The 18,945-nt window shown below is 41.2% G+C and overlaps 1 protein-coding gene across 13 annotated transcripts in view; it reads left to right on the top strand.

Annotated features, from left to right (window-relative positions):
• Nucleotides 1-18,945, top strand: part of raskol (Ras GTPase-activating protein raskol) — a 167,157-nt gene that overhangs the window by 62,449 nt on the left and 85,763 nt on the right. The window lies entirely within an intron of this gene.

Genomic DNA, 18,945 nt, shown 5'->3' with positions numbered 1-18,945 from the left:
ACGTCAACAAACACGGCGCTGGCAGCAACGGCGCTGGCGCATCGATTGTGAAACCATGAATTGTTAGGAGAGCAAAAGAAAAAGCGACAATATTTTGTATTTGGCGTCGCCACTATACTTACGATAGTCTTTTTCGTATCTGCTGTAAAAAGCGATGTGGGCAATGAACTAAGTGGTTCGTTGTTACTCCTGTTCATTACGAAGCCCTATGGCGTTAGAATGGCATCTGCCCTATCTTTGTCCTATTGCGATACGAATTCTTAAGTTCCTTCTCTTCTTGACGCTTTGAAGCGGAGCTTCGGTCCGGCTAGATGAGGATCGATGCCTACGCTGCTGACGCCTATAATCGTTTCCGTTTCGGCGGTCACAGAGAACGACAGACGCTGCCAAAGTCCGTCCGAAAAAGCAGGATATCCAAAGTCGTACAGCTTGTGGCTGTAGCAGTTCACACTACATCGAATCACGTAACGGTACCACTGTACAATGATGAAAACATCGTACTGCCTCTTCTGTGCCTTACCATTTGATAGGCCGTCTGGTAACGATGTCATCACTTGTCGACCTGACTTTCGACCTCCGCATTCGGCATATAGACTTCGTTTATTACTACCTGATGTTGATACTCAAAAACGGACGTAATATAAATTAAACAGTTAAAATAATAACATTTCAGAGGCTTGACAATGACTAAAACTATTTTTAACCCGATTTTCAAAACATTCCCGTAAAGGTTCCTTAAAAATTTAACTATATATCTAATACTTGCTCATATGATAATATAATTGTCCTTTGTAATTCCAGTTTTATTAAGTGTAGCAAAAGCGCTTTTTCTTTATTAAGATGGTTTATTCGTCCCAACACACACGGATATATTGGCCTAAATAATATATTGAATAAATAGTATATTGGAATAATTTTAAACGATATATTGAAAAGTGAAAAGCAATGCTGTCTTCAAAACAAAACCACTTCCGGAACGACTTGGTTAATAAGTATAATGTTATTGAAATAAATTACGAGATTTTCTATTACCATAGCCAAGGTTTGCCCATAGCAGTCTCAAAAACTTTCCGTATGCTGGTTAATTGAAACGACATCGTTATGGGGGGCATTTTTCTATACAGGAACATTATGCCCTGTTGACAATGGTTCTGTATATATATATATATTTCCGTAAAGATATATATTTTCCAATCTTAAAATTTCCAAAGGTGACCTGCTGCGGCCTTCTAGAACATCTGCACGTTTGTACCGGTTTCTGAATTTTCTTATCCATTCAAATTCCTAATGCTGTCTAATCAATGGGTGTCTCAAGGCTTCTATCTAACATGTTTCTAGCGACGTTGGCCGCCAGTGTGAGAGGCGCAAAGCAGATATTTTGAGCGTGCCGTCCTATAGTATAAAGCTACAGTGTACAGTAGCTATAGTATAAAGAGTCAGTAGTCGATCGGGCCCCTTTGAACAGAGCGGAGATATTATAACATGCCACAGACCGTGCCCAGGCAAATAGCGAGGCAGGCCCTGATCTTATTGCCATTGTCGCTGTAGCAGGCTGTAGTTATTTGGATTCCACTCGTTAGCAGCGTCGAGCTAGTTCTGCATCTGTTGTACCGGCAGCGGAGCCCGTGCCATGGGACAGAGCGCCCACGTAATCCTGGACAATAATGCCATTGCTGCGGCGGCCGGCGCTGCTACTGCTATTTCCGATGGCCTTACCAGAACTATGAACATCGTTATAACAGTTCTGTGGCTCCCCATGCTATTGGTCCTAGCGAGCTATAGCGGCAGGCATAGGAAACTTAATAAGAGAGTCAGTTTATTCCGTGCGTTCCGTCAGGTCTTCAGCGAGTTGCAACTAACTTGTCACAGGCTGTCCGCTGCTGTCAGTGCTATTGCTGTAACCCTAACTGCGTGTCCTGGCAGCACGGACGGAGAATCCATAACTCGGACACCGCTTGATGTATTAGAGCTAGCGGTGGTGTTTGTTCCGGCCGGCAGACTACACAGCCAGATCCTTACCTTCCCTCGGCCTTAGTCGCAAACGTCAAAAAGTGAAATTAGTAATAGGTGATTTAGGAGTGGACGCGGACATAAAGTAGACGTGTGTTGTCGGATGCGCATACGTTATTCTTACGGTTAATGCTTGTGACTTGGCACCCAGAAACATGACAGGTATCCATAAACATATGGATATAATTAACTAAATCGAATGGAAAACGCAATGAGGTTTTTCTGTAGCAAATATAGTATGTATGTAATTACTTGCATGTGTACACGCTATAACTACCACGATCTGTCACGAGCGCCGTGCGTCAGTAAGATGACGCTTGTTACGATTGCTGGATCGCAATAACTGAATTTTGTTTCGCCTGCTTATATATCCCTGATTGTCAAACAGTACGAGTGTATAGTAAAGTGAGAAGTATCATAGAACCTCTTGTTTGCTTATCTATAGTATTTTTGCTTATAATTAGTGCTTCCCCAGCTATTTAGGAGGTGACGCGTCTGGACCAGATCCATCCCAGTGTACTTTATCGGACCGGCACGCTGCGTATCCACCACGTTCTACACAGGATTGACGACCATTATCAATAGCTTATTATGCTTTGGTGTGGTCGACAGCATTACGCGCACCTTAACACACTAATACGTCGTCTAGAACACGTGGCTACGGTTCTCTTGTGACATCTTATTGGTATTGTTTCCCTTGCAATGTCCGGTATCAAAAATCTTCGGTCATGCAAGGCTACATAGCGAGTAATGTTGGGCTGTACGCATGAGAGTTAATAGGGCAAATTCTTGGGCAGCTGTGCCCAGGTTGGGCCAGTCGGAACCTGTCGAATTAGCAAATGGGCTGTATGGCCTAATTAATCAGGGTCATGGAGTGCAAGCAAGTACAATCGTTTACCCATCTTTTTCTTGTTTTTTCTGAAACTGTAGGAAAAACAAAAAGCCTACATTATGCGAAACTGCTAAACAAAAAAAAAAAGAGTAGCACGTATTTCAGGCTACTTTTCGATTCGGTCATGTAGGCAGTTGTTTTTTTAACTTGAACTTACGTGGGTGTCTGATCGGCTCATCCTGATGCCGATTTTCTTTGAGATTATTTTAAAGAAATCAAATGTTTGAAAGATACTTCTTTATACGCAAAGACATTAAAAGCTAATGCTAACGAACGTGATAACCAAGACGTCCGGGTGGCTGCAGAGTGTCTGGGAAGTTAATGTTTTTTTACAAAGGAATTATTTAGAGTTGCAGTGAAAAATAGGCCCAGACTAGATTTAAAGATTCGGTCATTACCGATGCCATTCTTATCTATTGAACTGCAAATATACAGTGATGCCTATCCTAAACATAGAATAACTATGGCGACCCGTCGACGAAGCACCCAGATCCCTGGTCCAATTACTGCTCTATCATAATAGCCCAATAACTTATAATCGCGATCTACGGACAAATTTTTTTTTGCTATTCGAAGATTAGCTCTTATTTTCATTTGTGTCTGTTCATTTGTGTGCGCAGCTGTGAAAAACGCTAGACTTGTTAGGGTCGAACTGAGCCAGCCAAAGCGATTTCGTTGAATTACTCTCAGAAGCTACACGGCAACAGGATGTCTACGAGAAAAATTTATGTTAACCCAAACGGCATCTCTATCACATGGACACATAATAATAGACTTTTTACCAGGCTATGCATCATAGATATTAAATAGTGCGGCATGGTTAACCATTATAGAATAAGAAACATCTGAATCAGCAACATATATCGATTCTGAATTTTTTTTTAAAAGTTTTTATGTACTCGATAGACGAGCTCAGCAGGGTCAACAGACGTCCAAACCAATATATTCACATTTACCCGACTTTTAAACATGCTCGTCTTGCACGGCATCGGTGCTGTTTCCCGTAGGGAGTTATCTAGGAAGCAACAATGGCGTCTGATAAAATGGTCGTATATTTCTCTGTTTTCATGTGTACGTTTTAATCTATTCGAAATCGATTATATTTCGCGACAATTCCTTGACCATTGTCTTTCGAGGTTCTTATCATTGTCCCTAGCTATCGGCGCCGTTGTTTTCCCTCTGCCTAGAATTGTTTACGCGGCCTAATCAACAACAGGTATTACTATCGCTACCGAACCGACGACGATGACGTATTGATCACTCACTAGTCGGCGCAGATGGGAACGCTGAAATGGTCCATCGATTAATTCGCTGCCGCGGCCATCGTGTTACTGCTGCTGCTGCTGTGACCAGCCAACCAACGGACAGATTCTACTGCCAGTAAGCCTTAGACAGTAGCGAATAGGCGCTAGATCCCTGGTATCGCTTTCCACGTTGCGCCTGGAACGAGCGACAGCAACGGTCGTTTGCAGCCGACGTCTCAATATATTGTCGTAAAGAAAGATTAAGCGCCTATTCGGAAATGATGCGTTTGTCGGAATCAGTAAATGCTTACGTGGCCTGTTTGTTTGCGCGACCGTTGCGCGCCCTTAGAACAGTTGTAATTTATTATTTTTCGACGTATGTATTCGGTCAAGATATCCTGTAGAAGGGAGAATCGACTAGTCAGCTGGTGTCTGGCCTACAGATCCGTACTCGATGACCGGCGACTGGTCGATCGCCTCTGCGTTTGCTGCTTCGGCTATGGCTGGCGACACGGTTCACCGAACTTTTCTACCAGGAGGCTGACAGTTTTCTTTTTTCGTCACTGCTATTCGCGCAACGTCTTGTCGATGGTGTCGCTGCCTTGGCTACAGGAAATAAAAATCATACAAACATAGGAGGGTCAGTCGAGTTGTCGTTGTCGCTCATTACGTGCGAGGTATCGAATCTACCTGTCAGTCTGCTTCATCCCGACTTTTTCTTTGATGTATTCTTTGTCGCGCGAAAGTATGCGTATATATATATGACTTCTTCTATGTAAGAATTCATATATAGCATACACATATGTTGTATATGTATCCTTTGCCTAGCAGAATTCAAACAACAGCTACAGGAACAACGCTAATAATAATTATATTGGCGATAGCTGCTTGCGAGAGAATTTGTTCTTGTCCTTGAATAAAAAACGAAATCGGGCAAAAAGAACAGTGGAGAGAAGATGCATACAAATCTCTAGAGAAAGAGAAAACAGCGTCTTGACGATTGCAAACAGAGTGGTCCCTTGGTGTCGTCACGCTCGTCATTAATGCCCTCCTCGAGTTGCTGTGATATAAAGAACCGTATGTAAAATAGTTAGGACATGCCAGTGATGCAAGTACTACACAACTTGTACGAATAAAAAAGCTGCCAGGCCATTATAAGAATTAATATAAAGCAGCTCCAATAAAAAGTCGTGGAAGCAGTTCAATAAGTGGTGCTAAAGCTAGCCCCGTGCTAGTATTTTGCGCGTAACTATACTATTAATAATAGTGTTAACTTGCTCTAAGTTAACCATCTATAGATTAGAGTAGACTATCCATTATTCTTAAAGTAGCCAGTGTCAGACATAATGAACCCTGTAGTGACCACGGGATCTTTACAAATTACGTTTTTGCAGGGAAAAGCAGATATCAATATTGTTTAGCAAAGCATTATGAGGATCGTGAAAAACGATTATTGTAAAAACTTCTCGGTAGTTGAATGCGCAACGAAGATACAGGACAATTATTTAGTTTCTATTTATGTGCTTCAGTCCTACGAAGGGACTATTGATGAAAGTAGGTATCGGCCAATCTAAACGCTAGCGTTTAAAATCTGCCGGCGACGGCCATCATCTCTTTGTTGATAAAAAGCAATTTGCTTGCTCTGTAGCACGTGCTGTCGTTTGAAAACTCAGCTTCTGAAAAAATTAAAACTCTTTAGGGGTTTCGACCTCTCAAGCGATGTCTATTTTCTCCGCATCCACACACACATTTACATCTCGCAATGTGCTAAATATCTTCATTATTAAGTTAAATAGTATCTTCATTATTAAGGCAAAAAAAAGTCCCGCAACTTATTCGTTTACAGGTTATTATCAGGGTGTTACTCATGCCAGACAGCATAGAACAGCTAGACAATGGTCGTCTTGTCAGCTTGCCATCACTCACAGAGATCCATCAAAATCGAACAGTTCCTACGCTAGCAAAGAGCTTTCTGGGCGATGACGATTGTGGTTGACATTTAACACAATAAACCAGTTCCTTTTTATTCGACCTGTCCCCTTGGCCCTGTCGAAAGTTTCCGAAAAACAAAAGCTGAGCTGAATTGATATGTAGCATCAGACTTTTAAATAAGTTTATTATAGATAATAAGCATAACTGGCATATAGAAAGCCGACACACGCATCTGGCTGGGAGCATCGAGAAAGCCCATAATCCGGAAGGAAAAACGATTCCGATGATGTAGAGATGGAACTACGAGCGGATGTAAAGGGCGTAAAAGCTGTAACTACAGCACGAGTATTTGCGTAATGATGAGTATACTCTGTTGGCGCGGCATTGCATTGCGTTTTTGTGACGTCAATTCTATTCAATGTCCGCTGAATTTGCCCCTTGTTTGGGCATTTGGTACACCGATTGCGGATTCTATGCAACGTAAGCTTAAAGCCCATCACAGCGTAGCATTATGCGAGTATAAAACTTGCAAATAAATAGGTACACAGTATGCGTTGTTACGACTATTTATGGTTCCCTTTAAAATCATCAAGCTGGGACCAAAAAAGTAACATGGGTCACGCTATCGGTTGCATATCGGAAGAGTTGTTCTGCCCTGTGAAAAAAGAGGGCTTCTAATGGCCTCACGTATAGTAGAGGTTATTATTGTGAGTGAGAAAGAATAAATAGCATTTCGGAGGAAAACAGAAAAGCAATCAGCGATGAGTAAACGTATTTGAAACTTACCTAAACGATAACTTTTTTACGTTTTCATGATATTGGTAGTTCTTTCGCTTTTTTGCCGGTATTATTGAGCGTATTACATTAAAAATACTTCTACTTATTTTATTAACAATATTTAATAAAGTTCTCTTCGACTGATTATCCATTCCAGTTTTTCCATTGATGAAGATGATTTCGATTTTTATAGAGAAAATTAATTGTGATTGATTGACCAATTCATTGCTTCCACATATAACGCAGTCAACTAGAACGTTCATCAATAGTTACCTATAGGTTCACTGGTAGGTGTCAATAACCACGGATGAACGTATCACATAGAAGACGTCCAAATATCTTACTATAATACGTGTTCCGTTTCAAAGCTCTACTACCACATACAAGGTGCCAGTATCGCAATTCGAATAGACAAACGTGTATACGAAACGTTCATTCAAGTGTTTTGTGTGTAGCTAGAATACCCTGCTAGCGTTACGACCCTCATATATAATACGATGTCTGGCTACTCGTCCATATCCGACGCCGCTGTTATCGTTTACTGGCAAAGGCTTCCATTACGATATCCTTTTTTGTAGCAAGGAAATTGTTTGATCAATCTGAAATTTTGGAAAAACACTACTAAAAGCATCGCTGAATTTCCGACTCACACGTCGTTACTCTTTAGCATGGATTATCTTTGTTCGCAGCCAATACTTTCAACATGCTTACAATGATATATAAGGATTGCTAGGTGTTACAGGAAGTAATTGTATGTTTTTGGTTTTGCTAATCTTTGGTCTTAAGTAATCTAGCTAGATTTATCTAAGGGGTATCTTTATTGTCCGCGTCAATGCCGAACAGATTTGATGATCAGCAGGTAAGATATTATTTTTGCTTATCTTACGTTGATAATGGACGACCACGAGTCAACTCGCTGCCAGCAACCGGGTCTGTCGTCTCTTCTAAGAAACGTTCTACCCACAAGTTATAGCTCGCTATGCCAGAACGGCTGCCCTTACACGGGACGATGAAAAGGAGAGAACTCTGGAAGATTCGGACCTTTCTTTCCTACACGGCCATTACATTTGTATTTCTTAACTTCAGCATTGGGTAGGTAATTAAATGAACAATTAGCTATTTCAGAGCGGTAAACATCCTGTTCCTATTGGAGCACTATGACGCTTGTATCTACAGAACGGTTGTAACGTTCGAAGCTAGCTTAGGCTGTGTGTCATTTTGTCAAACAGGGAAGATACTCTTCTCCGCAGCTCAATACAACGGCTCAGTCCAGTCTGGTCAGCCTTAGTCACACAGCCAGGCTGGGTCTTTTTTGAGGATCAGTGTATGGAGGAGCAGTAACGCGTTCAAGTTCTCTGTTGGTTCGACCCGTGATCGTGTCTGTTGTGTGCTCTTCTTATACCATCGTCAGCGGCACAAAGCACGAAGCAGAACACTGCTGAGCAAACGTGCGTGTCGTTCGTTCTCCCTTCTGATACCTACAATGTAAATTCTGCCGTCAGTAATCATAGTTGTCGCTGCAGCAGTGGTAACGCTGATAATGATAACAGTAGCAATAATAACAATCGCGCAATGCGTTGCATGATAATAGACTATAAATAATAATGAAGGTGATTGTAACTTGTAAGATCAAAGTCAATGTAATTTAGGTATGGTGTCGCTCCGGTCGCGTCTACTTGCAGCTAATACCGCTGCGAGTATTTGGGCAGCCATTGACACTCTGCGATCCGTCTCTGCACGGTATCACATTATGATTGTTTTTACCCCATGTTAAAGTCGTCCGTCTACAAAGCTAAATCATACGAAATGTCTGCAAGATGGGTTATCATCAGGTTTATAGATATCCATGATCGTTTGCTATTCACTTCGTATGCGGCGCCATCGCTGGTCATGGTCAACTGACAAAAAAGAGGAGTACCAAAGTAACATGAAGTGCCTATAGTGTCTCTTGCCAAATAGGTATACCAAATACTTACATGGACGGTTATCTCATTTTGTTGCAATTCGACCATCTGTTGCCATTCTCAGTGACTATCCTGTAACTTTGTGAAAACGTTCAATGTTGTATTGCATTATGAACGAAGTACAATTAAAAACAGTGTAGAAATGGGCTCTTTTCTATGGCAAAAAATAGCACATTTGCTTTGAACACCTCGCACAAAGGAAGCTTGCCTTGCGCGAGCTGTCCGAAGCCATTACGAATAGGTTCGATTACAAATATGTCCTATGTTCGTTTAATTTATCTCTTGTAAATAATATAATTAATAAAAAAACATCGTGGAGAAGTAATTAATCATATGACTCATTCATTTACCGTTGGCGAAACGTTGATTTTCATTTTCAGATACTTGTCAGTCTTAGAGATTACTTCACAGTTTGATTTCTTCCTCACTCGACACTAACCAACTAACTTCTTAAGTGCGTAGATTTCATTCTTTTTCTAACAAGAGAAAATTATCAGGTGGCCATCGCGCGGCCGAAGCGATCTGACTAGGGGGCTCACTATTCCCAGCGAAGCGTTTGATCATTTCCGGTTACGTATGTTTAGTTACGTTCGGCAGCCGGTTAGCCAGTATCGTCGCTCGCACGTCAACACTCGTCAGGTGTGCGGCGTCGAACGTCAACTGCACAGAAGATTTTCGGTCGTCAATCATCACTCAGTTTTTACAAGCAAACCTTCACCAAAATCGGATCATATTTACATACATATAAGGTACAAGTCGAGATCACTTATTCCTCATAACATCTTCACTGCATATCGTACACTGTGCGCGTTCAGTTTCGTCTAAGCTATAGAACAATTTTGGCTTAATCAGTGACCCTAGGAAGAGGTTTCCATGTGGGCATGTGCGACGAAACCATCATGATTGATGCGTGTCTCATTTTTACGACGAAAACGGTAAAAATGGACGAAAAAAGAGAGGCAAGGAACGGTCGACGCTGAATATTTGGCATATAAATTACGATACACAATGATGGCCACCTTCGTAATATCGACAGTTCCACAGAGCAGAGAAAAAGCGGCGTATTCTAAGAAACATAAGCTGAAATGGTTCATACAGACGATGTCCGTATGTGTGCACGTTTGACTAAAACAGAGTAACAGAAAACGACTATTCCAGCAACATCAATAAGCGACCATAATTACAATAAAAATAATAACGTGGCAAAATTGATTCTACGAGGCGCGATTCTTTTACGTTCTCGTCGTTGCCGTCTCTCCGAAGTGTCCTCCGTTTTTCCCTTAGCAACAGCTAGATGGTATACGTGTCTTCGTGACGACAGATTTGCAGCTTGCGTGCACCCTTCTTGTGCTATACAAGTTCATCTCCAATTTGTTTTTCCTCGTTTTGCTTGATAACGGTAAAATCGAGGAAATAAATATTCATCTCAGTGATGTAATTGTTGGGGAAATCGGCGGATCCAGTGTTAATGTCCTGAAATGCTATCGTCTTCCGGATTTCCATAAAACTTTGTTTTTGTTCTTTGAAAAGGCGAGTTCAAGTAGATATATACTCTCATCGTAACATACAATACTTTCAGGTCGTGTCTTTGTCGTCTGCTAAGTTAATGTTTTGCAATAGTCTGCGTGACAATTTCGAACTATCCATCTTTGGCCTTAGTTCCATAGCCGAAAGGCGATGTCAATGCACAGCTGTTTTGACTATTTCAAGTTACATTTTTTCTTATTCACTTCTTAGTAATTATTAACACACCGAATAAGCATTGTACCATAAGTTGCATGATATCTTTTAAAAATTGTTGACAAAGGTCGAACATTTCAAGAGTAAGATTTTTTTCGTACATTTCTTATAGCTGTGGCCAAACATAGGAGAAACTATTGAATGCAACCATTATAAAGGTTGTACGCAAAGACACCTACTAAGTATACAAAAAAAAAGAAACCTAAATTAGTCTAGAAATATCAACCTGAAAAACAGCGTGTTGGTTTAATAATCAAGGCTCTATTAAACGGGATATGCCTCAGCGTCTTTTTCATTGAAAAAAGATTATGGTGTCCAAATTTCAAAGATGATGACCTATAAAATATGGCTAAATGTGTCCGCTGGCACGTCTTATGTTTGCCGACAGGTTCTATTCCTACAATTTTTTAAAAAATTATTCGAGAAAACTACAGAAAGCCCATTCTATAATTATCTTACATACGTATGGCTGAACACACTCCCGTATGACGTATGGAAATGGGATCTGTTGCCCGCTCTGTACGGATCCTGTTAGCTGTTTGTTCTGTAAAAATAAAATAGGGCTCAATATTGTCTGAGCCTCTGCGTCGCTATTTTTTAAATTATCGTGAAGCGTGTCAGCAAAAGATTTGTCGCTGGCTGCCGGTGCAGGTCTTGCTGTCGTCGTTGGGCAGGAACAACAGTGTACCCTTCTTATACAAACACAATTGCAGCTGCTGTCGCATATTGTTACGTTTCCTCTTTGTAGCTTCCCGACATCTCTGACTCGCCTGCCACGTTCAGTCCAAGTTCACTGACAGATAGGTATAGCCATGGGCTTGGGCGGATCCTGCCCCACCGAAGTCTGAACGAACAACAGCCTGCAATCGTTGACTGATTGCCGAACGGCTCTATAGATAAAATGTCTGACGGTGCTCTCCCTCACATCGGCTTGTTTGTGTGGGATTCACTGCCCGCGAACAATTTTTGAGTAAAGATGAGTTGGGCCATAATAATCGGTTCCACTACTATTTACTATGAAAATACAGGCGGATTTAAAAAAGGAGTACCTTTATTTGGACGGATTGTTAATCCAAACGCGACACTGAAGCTATACTATGTATGTAATAGAAACGAGATGAAAAAACTTGGTCATTTCTCATGCAAGTAGATTAACAAAACGGAGAATCGCGTTCTAACTTTCAATTCAGCTCTGAACGTGTATTATAATATAGTTTTTCTATTTTTCCTGCTTTGTCATAGTGCCATTTTCATAGGTGCTATATACTACAACTATAATGACCAAATATAGGAAGTAAATGTATGAACACAGATTCCCGACGAACATATAATTTTTTGTAATCGATATTAAAGGAGTTCCGCTATTACATACTGGAAAGTGCCAGTAAAAAGGTTGGCAGGCTCTAGCCGATAAAGTGGGTTCTGACCGTTCATAGAAAAGCGATCTATCGCCTGGCGTCACTTAACTTAGAAGAAGGACAACCAAAACAGACTTTGTAAATAAAAAAAATTCCATTTGACTTTGACTGAGTGGCTTTTCTGTGCTACCCTTTCTTCCGGTGACTCCTCTGCCAGTCTCCTTTCGCTTTAATGCACCGCAATTAAGAGACTGCCAAACTATGTGGGAATAACTTGGAGCAGCATTGGATGTGATCTTTTCGTTTGCGAAGCGATTTTTATGGTGATGCAGCATGATGCCACGCATGCGATGGCGACGAAAAGAAACTAGGCGGGAATATTTAGGCGATGCCTAAATATATCTGTGTAAATGTGGCGCGCCACGGTATATTAAAGAATTGTAGGATATAACAGAGTAGTGCATGTTCTTTTGTGTAAATGTGAAGGCTCAGGTGAAGCAGAAGTACCATTTTCTGTACGTCATTAAACGAGAGCTATGTTACAATATTACAATATATATTATGGAGTTATATCAAATTAGAAAGAAAAAAAAAAAGAAGCAATCCATGCTGGCAATTGTTTAGCTTTGCAACGTTGAAACCCTTTTAAACTAGGTAATTCTCGTACGTAGGTAAAAGCTTTTGAAAATCTTTTGCCTACAGGTCAAGGAGCGTATCGGTTGCTCGCTACGGCTTCACAAACAATTTAGTTATAGGAAAATAAACATTTGATCAGTGCGGAGCATATACGTCGTTTACGTTAACTTTGAGGTAAATTTATAAACTGTTTTTTTGAGCCGTTTCCGTGCACTATTTTTCGGCCGATAAATAGGACTTCTGGATTCGTACATATTCGTAAAAAACTCTGTTGGAAGGGGCAGGTGAGATTGTCGTTTATAACTCTGCATATTACATACCAGGGTGGGTGGGTGGGTGGGTGTGTGTATGTGTGTGTCTGTCCTAGGTGGTATAGAGTATTATACAGAAAAGCTAAGCCTTTTCTTTCAAACAGCTCTGCATCCATCACCCCCTTCGTTGGGTTGAATGTTGGTGGGGAATGGCCGAGCCAATTCTTCTAGGAGGTAACAAAACATCTATTGTTGTTGAGGGGAAGATCCCCGAGAGTTGCGAGTGCCACTACTATTGCTCTACATAATCATTATAATGAACGGAATATCTCATCTTCAGTGTCACCTACAAATCTTGAAGAAGCCCCACTGGGCAATGTTTTTACCCCGTCAACGCATGGCTATATTTTCATGCTACTAATCTTTAGTAGACAAACGCCGCTCGCAGATAAAGATCTTTCCTTGTTTAGATTATAACATTAGGTTCAAAACAGATAGATACGGTTTCATGGATTAATATTTTAGTCTGTTTATATTAAGCAAACGTTTTTTAACGTCAAGTGACAAACCTAGACTTTTTGTAATGGAAACCGAGAGATATATTCCGGTGATTCGTTTATAGCAGCGTGCCGTGAATTAAACCTTTCACCAGACGGTTTCCGTGACTTCCATGGATTGCGAAATAATGAATAGGTACATAATATTTCGCAGGTCGACTAGGTTAGGTGATTTATACTGAGACATGTAGTAGAACTTATGTATGAACAAAAAAAGTTTTGTCTACATCCAGATGTCTTTGAAATCCCTCGTAATCACGAAGTTCACCAAAATCTTTCTTCATATCGTTCGTTGCTATTAGCTACAAAGGTAATCATTCTCAGACGATTATATTTGTGCCCATTTTTATTATATGTGTTTGTTATAGCCTACCCTAGCGACGGTTATCAGGGGTCGACTAGAGCTACAGTTAGTGTGAAAGATGACAAGTTCGCTAAGTCATTCTTATAAGTGATTTTTGTTGTAATAGACTGCTTTTCCGTTTTTAAATGATCAGTTTTTTTTCTGTGGAGCCGCTCGCAGTCGCAGAGTAAAGTAAAGGTCATGTTGATCTTTACTTTCTTCTAATCTGGTAGGTGCATTGACCTACTTCAACGTTTTCTAGACTTTTGCTTCCGTATTCTGAAACTCATGTCAATAATATGAGACGCGGCTAACCAAGCCATTAGCCAAGCGTTCATTCCCGATCATATTTTAGTTTTTATGGAAAAGAAACTTTTACAAATGAAGTTTGTAGCTTGTAACTCTGCCGTACTCGTAACTTCTCGTGGTTGACCAATAACGATATCTAATTCGAGCAACCCCCATGCCCGATCAACTGTACCTTATGATGACCAAAAGCAAATCAGCCACGAAGGGGATATGCGAACGCATAGCAATAAATAACGAGATCAGACACCGCTCCGTCAGACGCGCCTATCTGCCCTTATGCACGAACAACAGCAAAACTGCAACGGTGCAGCAATACTCGCTGCGACAAGCAGAATCCGAGATATGCAATACGCTTTCGTCTCTATTGTCGGACAAGCTCGACGAGGTACCAGCGCGACCCAATTTTTCTTCCAAGCGCGTCTTGTGTCAAACACTCCAGAAAGAAAAGAGATTTTTAGGTAACGTTCAAGGTAGCGTGCATTGAAACCGGTTCTGCTTTCCTTTTTGGCTGCAGTTAGCTAGCTTCAGTGAGATCGCTCGATGATTTAGTTGGAACGTCGGTCAAAGACTCGGTTTCTATATGCCGAGAAGCCCCCAGTATAATTCTGCTATGAGCTGCAGATGAGCTGCTAAAGCTGTTACTTGGTAGCGGCAAGGGCCCTGAGAGCGACGTGGTTCATAGGGCCTGCTGGCGTCAGCCATTCCAGCAAAAAAATAGGTAAACTGCTGAACCAGCAAACCATATACCACACAGCCATCTTCACGCTGCCTCTTGCTCTGGTAAAAAAAGAAGGCCTATGCTTTTGCGCATTCGCACAAATACGCAGAGAATTCTGCTGGCAAGCAGAAGTTAGCTTGTCGCGTACATGTAGGCGGTGCTAGAAAAACTGTTTTTCAAAAATAACTTCTTTAGACCAGTAATGGAAAAAATTAATATTATATTTCTTCGGGAGCTTGGGATTCGCTGCTCTTTAGGCTGGTCTGATTTTCTTTTGCTCTCTTAAAGTATTATTATGAGGTGCATGTGTGCGGTAACAAGCAACACTACGCATGTACATCCACCCCTTTCTGCTCACCGGAACACCAAAAACCACATATTCATCAATTTTTCGTATATTATCAGCGTCAAACACACTCTAATTATTAAGCTGCGTTATTCTATTACTTTTCCCAATTCATTGTAAAGCAAACATCCTATATATACTGTTCTTTTCTAGCCGAGTTTTGTCCTGGATCCTCTTACCACTTTCAATTCTGGGGCCTTTTAGGACATTGTTGAAGAAACACTACGGTGCGCCTACTAGATCTCGAAGTCAGACAATGGCCGTGTATGTCGCTTCGGCTTTACCTCATTCTGTTTTCACTGTAAAATATTTTCGTTTGAGAAAGACTGAATAAAAATATCATGTGTGGGTCTGTGCGGATGAACCCGCAATTTACAAAAAACTGGTATATGCAACCAATTTTCGGATAGCCTTAACCATCGCCAATGCAGTTCTAGTATATACTAAATCGCCTAAAAATCAAACAAGTAATCTAAAAACACCGACATTTTTAAGAAGTTCTCAATAGGTTGTTAGAGAAAATCCAGTTTGTGTACGATTTTGTTATAAAGGTAAAAATTATACATCCTTTATAAATTAACAATAACTAAGTTTTTCTATTTTTGTGTGTAGCATGTTTTAGATCTCCGATAAAGAAACTGTACAAAAAGATTTATCTCGATTTATCTTATCCCTTTTCTTCTTTCTATTTCTGAGAATTTAAACTGATTTTTTGAAGACATATTGGTGTTATCATAGCATTTTCTCGCCAAGTCTAGCTTCAAAAGCCACAGAAATTCTTTAAGCTGTTTTCGAGATTGTTAGCAGATATACATGTGCGCCGATACACCCTTACTCGTTTAAGGCTAGGATCAAATATGCGATTATATAGCAAAGACTATAGACTTGGCTTTTCGTTAAAAATATAGAATCTTTGGTACATAAACAAGGTAGCTTGCCTAAGAATGTCGTAAACTAAGTCGTAATTCTGCACCGAGGATATATTTCGCACTCAGCTTAATGAAAGGACATATGTTGAACCAAATTGTATCCATAAAAATAGCTTACTCCTAAAAACACGCTACTTTGAAATAATATTCATTTGCTAAGATAAACCAAATATTTCTTAGTCTATGTAATTAGCCTAGCTTACATCATAATGATTTTGTTTTACGTTAGTGGCTTATCAGAAGAGAAATTCATATGCAGAGATCTTTCTCTGTCAAACACCAAACAGTTCTTCGCGCGACAACTGTAGCTCCGTCTGTCGGAAGAATTTAGGAACTGCTTTATTCACGTTTTTCTTACTCTCATCAGATGGCGCTGTTGGTGCCGAATTGCGTTTATTCAGTTTGCCGTATCTGCACTAGATGGCGCTAGCTGTATTTGCTTTGAGAATGTTTCCGTTAATACTATAATAGCATTCACATAGATGTCTACTTTGGTGGTGGCACCCGGAGTTCCTTGTTGAGCAGCTCAGCACACGTAAAAGCTGCCCGCTAACTGCTTCTACGGATATATACATGTAGAGATGATTCAACGGGGCTACTAACTGGTCAGCGTCGTAGTAGAATAATACCGAAAATAGAGAATCTGTCCCTTTTAGATCCACTATTCCTTAAATCAAATATGCAAGGCATGCTCGTTCCGTTGCGTTAGATGCAATTATTAAGAAGTAGCCAGGTTTATTACTGTTCTTTTTGCTGCCTGGCCATTGCGTTCATCCAGATGAGCATTCATGGCACGTTGGTCGGAGACACACTGTTCGGTAACTAATGCTAATAATTGTTGTACGAAGAGCTCAAGCAAAGATTTAAAGAACTTTGTACGCTAGTTACGTGTACGACAATAATATATTATACAATATAATGCTTTTTTACATATACTATACTGCGATTACAATGTTATAAAATGCCTAACTTTACGTTAAACGTAATCAATTGGAATCAAACTTACTATCAGGCGCCTTTACTCAGATATTGGCCCGCACAAAATATACATTGTAGTTACAAAAGTAATAGTAAAGCAATGCGACTCTCTTACTCTCGAATCTGAGAACTTTTATTAGAAATCTGTCCGTTTTTGGCGCATTGAGGTGAAACAAAGTTTGGATTTTTCACAGTTAGATTCGACCACAAAGGTCTTCGTGGACTGTTTGAGTTTGCAATCGATTAGATGCGAACTGAAGACAAAACGAATTAGTGATGCAAACTTTGTCCGTTACCGGAAGCGTTTGTTATCTTAGCGATCCCAGCCGAGTATCTATCTGCACGATTCGTCTATTCGCTCAACGCGAGAGTTTGTTACACTCGGCCCCACAGGTAGCCAAAGCTTTATCTACTGCATATGTGTATCTGTTCTTATTGCGCGTAAATGCCTCGTAGCTGTGGCCAGTAGCAACTGTGATAGCTGCGCCTCGCGTAATACTGCTTAGACGGTACCAGTAGCATGTGGCGTGTGTAGAGGTAATAAGCGAGAACTTTGACTATGCGCACCGTTGCTCGCGCTGCTACTGCCGTTGCTGCTCTTAGGCGTTTGGCTTAGGTTTTTCGTTCAGGCTACCGTCGTATCTTCTATTGGGATGGGCTGGTGCCCCTCTACCGATCTTAGTCCGCTTCTTTTCCTTCCCCTTTCGCCTTGGCGCTGTGCTAATTTGAAACTAAGTCAACAACACCAACGCTGAACGAGAGCAGCTACAGTACGCCACCAGGTAGCCCGCCTCATCGTTGTCATTGCCGCCTTGAAGACAGAAAAAAATGTAGGAGAAGCTTTACGGAGTGACGGTAATTCGTGTCAGTGGCTTCAACTGTTCAGTTTTGTTAGATCTGGTAAAAGGTGGTTTACGGAGCACACATACGACCGATCGAAACCGTATGAATCCCATGCTCGAATGCATGCGCATAGTGACGCTAGTAGCGACAAATGGCCCAAAAACAGGAGCAGCAGAATTCGGAGGATTTACACGAAGTACGAATTGTAAACACTGAAGGGTGGGAAAAGAGGGAAACGTATCTGTTTCTTTTGCCGTCTGTTGCTAACTTCGTTGTTCGCTCGAAATCGGGGGACATCACTCGTCTTCTACTATGGTGTCTCAACGTTCACATCGTTTACAGTCGAAGAAGAGAATATTCAATGCCAGGTTTAGCGAGCACTTCCCACTTCAGCGAGACCAGCAATAGGATAAGCAACGACCAAAGCCTGTAGGGACCTTTACGTCGCCTCTGTTAGCCAGTAACTGAGCGCGGCCAGCAGCAGAGGCTGTTTCCCAAGAGGTGACTTGCTGTCGACGAGGTGTAGATGAGTTCGCTTCTCCCAACGAAGAAAGGACCTATTTTGGACAAAGGTGACAGATAGAACGGTTGGCAGACGGATGGGTACAGGGTGACAATCTTCAGCGACGCCGGAGAAGAGCAGGGGTCAGATGCTGACGTGGTGGTGCAGCGCTTGATGATGCCTCAGCTCCTCGGGTTGTGGGATCTGCATACGTAGATGGCTGCTGCTGTTTAGATTTAAATAAAAGTCGATAGGCTGTTTAGGAACTTATCCCTCCCGTCAGTGCCTGTGTCGTCCCTGAAGCTGTCGAAAGCAACACCACCAGGATACCGGATACTTGGTGATGCCTTGTTCGATGATAGATACACCGCCTTGCTAGTAAGGGCAGGAAAAACAAAGACAGAGAGATAGAGATAGCTACGGGGCGGAGTAAAGGGCAAACGAACGCTGTGCGACTCCGTACGCAAACATGTATGCGTATTGATGACAACGGATCGGAAATAAATAATTAGGCGGCATCATCATGATTCACAGTATCCGTCTATAGTGCAGAAGTATCGATTCATTTTTACCGCCCTCCATGTTCTTCTCCTTTTTCCTTTTAAAAGCGAATGAA

The sequence above is a fragment of the Varroa destructor genome, unplaced genomic scaffold, assembly GCF_002443255.2.
Source record: "Varroa destructor unplaced genomic scaffold, Vdes_3.0 BEIS01000001.1, whole genome shotgun sequence".
Taxonomy (NCBI): Eukaryota; Metazoa; Arthropoda; class Arachnida; order Mesostigmata; family Varroidae; genus Varroa; species Varroa destructor.
Note: the sequence above shows the minus strand (reverse complement) of the source record. Positions and strands in the feature narration are given on the sequence as shown.